The following is a 6,119-nucleotide window of genomic DNA, read 5'->3' as shown; positions in this document are numbered from 1 at the left end:
GATACCGACGATCGACACTCGGGCAAGTAACATGCTGATGACAAAGGGAACAACTTATGTTGTTATGCGGTTTGACCGATAAATATCTTCTATGTAGGAGCCAATACGAGCATCCAGGTTCCGCTATTGGTTATTGACCGGAGATATGTCTCGATCATGTCTACATAGTTCTCGAACCCTTAGGGTCCGCACGCTTAACGTTCCATGATGATTTGTATTGCGAGTTTCGTGTTTTGATGAACTGAAGTTTGTTCGGAGTCCCGGATGAGATCACGGACATGGCGGGGAGTCTCGAAATCTCCAAGACATAAATATTCATATGTTGGAAGGCTACATTCGGACACCGGAATGGTTCGGGTCGTTTCAGATAAGTTTCGTAGTACCGGGGGTTACCGAAACCCCCTGGGAGGTTAATGGGCCACCATGGGCCTTAGTGGAGAAGAGAGAGGGCCGGCCAGAGGTGGCACACCCCCCCTTGCTCAGTCCGAATTGGACAAGGGGAGGGGCGGCACCCCCCTCCTTCCTTCTCTTATCTTCCTCCTTCCCTTCTTCTCCTACTATGCACACAAATAACAACCACTCGCAACCTGACGTGTTAAAGGGGTTGTCAATGCCTTTCAGGGTACGGTGCCTCAAGATAGGCAAACGGACGTGAGATAAATTTGTAGTAGATTGATAGATCGAATGCCAAATAAAATAAATATAGAAAAATTGCAGCAAGGTCTTTTTGGGTTTTTGGATAAATAGATCTGAAAATAAAAGCAAGAGAAAAATAGATCGCAAAGGCAAATATATGAGAAAGAAGACCCGGGGGCCGTAGGTTTCACTAGTGGCTTCTCTCAAGAAAAATAGCAAACAGTGGGTAAACAAATTACTGTTGGGAAATTGATAGAACCTCAAATAATTATGACGATATCCAGGCAATGATCATTACATAGGCATCAAGTCCAAGATTAGTAGACCGACTCCTGCCTGCATCTACTACTATTACTCGACATGTCGACCACTATCCAGCATGCATCTAGTGTATTAAGTTCATGGAAAAATAGAGTAATGCAGTAAGAACGATGACATGATGTAGACGAGATCCGTTTATCTATGGCGATAGATATAGATCCCATCTTTTTATCCATAGTAGCACTGATACATACGTGTCGGTTCCCTTTCTGTCACTGGGTTCAAGCACCGTAAGATCGAACCCACTACCGGGAACCTCTTCCCATTGCACGATAAATAGATCAAGTTGGCCAGACAAAACCCAAATATCGGAGAAGAAATACGATGCTATAAGAGATCATGCATAAAAGAGATTAAAGAAACTCAAATACTTTCATGGATATAAAAAGATAGATCTGATCGTAAACTCAAAGTTCATCGATCCCAACAAACATACCGCAAAGGAGTTACATCATATGGATCTCCAAGAGACCATTGTATTGAGAATCAAGAGAGAGAGAGATGAAGCCATCTAGCTACTAACTACGGACCCAAAGGTCTACAAAGAACTACTCATGCATCATCGGGAGGCACCAATGGAGGTGGTGAACCCCTCTGTGATGGTGTCTAGATTGGATCTGGTGGTTCTGGACTCTGCGGTGGCTGGATGAATATTTCGACGATTCCCCTAGGGTTCTGGGATTTTTGGGGTATTTATAGAGCAAAGAGGCGGTCCGGGGGGCACCCGAGGTGGGCACAACCCACCAGGGCATGCCTGGGCCTCCTAGCGTGCCCTGGTGGGTTGCCCCCTCCTCGGGCCCCCCCAGGTGCAACCAGGGCCCAACATCTTCCTTCTGGTCCATAAAAAATCTCCGTAAAGTTTCGTGGCATTTGGACTCCATTTGATATTGATTTTCTGCGATGTAAAAAACATGGAAAAACAGTAATTGACACTTGGCACTATGTCAATAGGTTAGTACCAAAAATGGTATAAAATGACTAAAATGATTATAAAACATCCAAGATTGATAATAAAACAACATGGAACAATGAAAAATTATAGATACGTTGGAGACATGTCAGCATCCCCAAGCTTAAATGCTACTCGTCCTCGAGTAGGTAAGTGATAAAAACAGAATTTTTGATTTGGAGTGCTATTCATCATGTCATATCATATTCTTCTCTTTATAGCATGGACATTTGGACTTTTATGTGATTCAAAGCAATAGTCTAGTTTTGACATAATAATTTAGATACTCAAGCATATCAACAAGCAACCATGTCTTTCAAAATATTAACGCTAAAATAAGTTATCCCTAGCCCATCATGCTCAAACATTGATCCATTCATGAAACACACTTGAATATTAACTACACCCAATACTTAAGCACGATCATAATGCCTCCTAGTTGGTGCTTTTATGAGAGAAGATGGAGACTAAAAATAAAAATTCCGTAAAGTAAAAGATAGGCCCTTTGCAGAGGGAAGTAGGGATTTGTAGAGGTGCCAGAGCTCAAAGAGAAAAACTTAGAGATAAAAACATTTTGGGAGGTGTATCCATCCCACCAACGAAAATGACTTAGAGTTCCCAATACTTTCCATGCATAGATATATCATAGGCGGTTCCCAAACAGAAAATAAAGTTTATTCCTTTTTCCACCATAACTTTCACTTTCCATGGCTAGCCGTATCCATGGTTGCCCTCCATACCAACACTTTCCAAGGAATTTATTATTTGACAACATAAAGTAAATTCATTTGTTTTTGCATTTCGAGACTGGGCATCCCTAATACCTTTGCCTTACTCTCGTGCAATGACAAGTGAATAAACACTCATCATGAGAATAACACATCTAGCATGGAAAATATTAGCCACCCATCACCGCTCCGCGAGCGAAACAAACACACAAAAGAGAAGTTTATTTTGAAAATTAGAGATGTCACATGAAAATTTGCTTAGAACGACAAAAGAATACCGCATATAGGTAGATATAGTAGACTGATGTGAAAAAACTGGTTTAGAGGATTTTGGATGCACAATTAGATGTCATACTTAGAGCAAAATGAAGGCTAGCAAAAGATTGAGAAGCGACTGTCGGTGTCAAAATCGGCGGATCTTGGGTAGGGGGTCCCGAACTGTGCGTCTAGGCCGGATGGTAACAGGAGGCAAGGGACACGAAGTTTTACCCAGGTTTGGGCCCTCTTGATGGAGGTAAAACCCTACGTCCTGCTTGATTAATATTGATGATATGGGTAGTACAAGAGTAGATCTACCACGAGATCGGAGAGGCTAAACCCTAGAAGCTAGCCTATGGTATGACTGTTGTTCTGTATGTTGTCCTATGGACTAAAACCCTCCGGTTTATATAGACACTGGAGAGGGTTAGGGTTACACAAAGTCGGTTACAATGGTAGGAGATCCACATATCCGTATCGCCAAGCTTGCCTTCCACGCCAAGGAAAGTCCCTCCCGGACACGGGATGAAGTCTTCAATCTTGTATCTTCATAGTCCAGGAGTCCGGCCGAAGGTATAATCCGGCCATCCGGACACCCCCTAATCCAGGACTCCCTTAGTAGCCCCTGAACCAGGCTTCAATGACGACGAGTCCGGCACGCAGATTGTCTTTGGCATTGCAAGGCGGGTTCCTCCTCCAAGTACTTCATAGAGGATTTCGAACACAAAGATAGTGTCCGGCTCTGCAAAATAAGTTTCCACATATTGCCATAGAGAGAATAATATTTACACAAATCTAATCTGCTAACGTATTCCGTAGTGTGACATCGCACCACGGCCAAGCCTTTATTCGAATTGTTTTATTATCCCACCTCAGCATGTCATGCGAGGCAGTTTCCTTGGCACGTCTTGTCGAAGCAGAGATCGTGTCCCCTTATTCTGGGATTCTCATCAATACGGGCGTGGGTAACCCAACCGCTTCTAGGACTCCTAGACTATAGGCAAGTCCAAACGGCCACGGAGAGGACGCTTGATATTCACCCTCTTTATAAAGGGACAAGGCTTTTATTTTTTTCCTCCCGTGCTCAATCGAATCCTTCCCCCACCTCAAGCTCAAACACCCAAAGTTCAAGTCAGGTGCTCCGAACCTTCAATCATGTCCGGATCTAGCCTTCAAGGCTGATGGGTGCCTTCCTCCATCACGGAAGAAGACATCAAAAAGTTGAGGGAGGCCAGATATCTGACCGCTGAGGTTTTGCATCGGCTGCCTGCCCGAGGGCAGGCCGTCCCCTCCCCCGAACCCAACGAGAACGTCGTGTTCGTCTCCCACTTCCTCCGAGGTCTAGGCCTTGCTCTAGATCCTTTTGTCAGGGGTTTGATGTTTTATTACGGGCTAGATTTCCATGATCTAGCTCCGGACTCCTTTCTTCATATCACGACATTTATTGTCGTGTGTGAGGCCTTCCTCCGGGTTACCCCTCACTTTGTCCTGTGGCTCAAGACCTTTGAAGTAAAGCGGAAGATGATCGAAGGGCAACATGAAGCGTGTGGAGGTGCCTCAATATGCAAGATGACGGGAGCTCCATGGCCCAAAGGTTCCATTCTAGAGGTGTCTGAATTGTGGCAACAGGAGTGGTTCTAAATCACGGCTCCTAGAAGTGCCAAGTGGGCGGCCGCCCCTGTTTTCTGCTCGGGCCCTCCACCACAACTGATGTCATGGATTAGCAGAGGTCTGAGCTGGGGTCCAGCCAAGGACGTGCCTATACTGCAAAGCCGCATTCGAGATCTCTTCAATGGAGATTTTAGTTTGGTTGCGATAATACAAGTTATGCTGGTTCGTCAAGTCCAGCCTTGCAAACGCCGGCCCCTTCGCTTGTGGGAGTTCAATCCTGAGGGACCGCGTGTCATTCAAAATTTCCTCGGCCTGATGCATGAGGAGATGTACAAGTCATTCTTTGGACCTCAGGTAGAGTGTCCGGAAATCACCGAGGACGTGGGCCTGAGCAGTAACCGCGCCGCCGAACAGGTAAGGAATCTTCCGGCCAAACATACTATCTCTCATTTGTTACGAAGTTATTTCTGAGAGTTCGCTTTTCGACCAGGACTGGCTAACAAAGGCGAAGTTGATTCGGTGTTCGGCCCCCCTCCCTGAGGGTTTGGACAATCCGGTATTGGAAAAGATGCTCCAGGTCGCACCTTGCCCGGAGCCCTTGAAGGAAGATACTGGGGAGGATAATACGGGCGGACGCAGGCCCCCAACGCTGCCCATTCTAACCGAGGGAGCGAGCATCTCCATGAAGGAAGACGACCGGAGGAGGAAAAGGACTGCGCCTGGGGATTCGGAAGCCGAAGCTTCCAAATGGGAGAAGAAGTCTCCCATAGAGGGTCCTACCTTGGGGGGTGCTTTTGCCGCACAAAGTCCGTGGGGGGATCAATTCTCCAGCGAGTCGTAAGTGACCCGAAATACTTTAATAGTACAGGTATGCCATCTTTTTCTTTTGAGAAAATAACGACCGCATATATCTTTGTAGTTCGGGCCTTAGCCCCTCTCAAATGAGCTCGTCTTCGGGGGATCTTCTTCCAGCGATGATGGAGAGCGAAACACCTCCTCCGGACTCATTCGCTCCGGAAGCGGGCGACCCTGAAGTGTCGTCACGGAGGGCCTCTCCGAGTCCGGTGAGGCCAGAAGATAATCCCATTGACCCCCGAAGCTCCCAGTGTCCGGCTCCCGAAGAGAGCGGACAAAAGAGTCCGGCACAGTCTGGTGTGCGATCGGATGTTCTGAGGGAGTTGGTGGGGCGAGCGGCCATCTTAGATGAACACCATGTGCTGATGAATACGGTGATGGAGAGAATCTCATCCGCCAAAAGAGGATTGCATGAAGCTTTTATGAGTCTACTGACAGGCTTTGAGGTACGTAAAATAATGTATGATAGTCCTGCACGTGCTAGGTGTGCCCTGTGTAGATAGTAGCCCCTGAGACTCTGGTTGTCGTCGGAAACGACGACAAACAGAGGATCATATTCCTAGGTAATAACCATATTGCCTCTATGTGCAGGTGATGGAAGCTCCGGTGGCTAGCCGAACTAGCGAGTTTGCCCATTTAAAACGGCAATTGGATGCGGCAGACGCCAACATTGAGCTTGTTAACAAAAGGCTTGACGAGGCACAGGGTAAGTGTCATTATCTGGTAAACGCCACATAATAAGAGCAGCATGATGCCAGTAT

This window comes from Triticum urartu, chromosome 5A, assembly GCF_056163025.1.
Source record: "Triticum urartu cultivar PI428250 chromosome 5A, HENAU_Tu73, whole genome shotgun sequence".
NCBI classification, from domain to species: domain Eukaryota; kingdom Viridiplantae; phylum Streptophyta; class Magnoliopsida; order Poales; family Poaceae; genus Triticum; species Triticum urartu.
Note: the sequence above shows the minus strand (reverse complement) of the source record.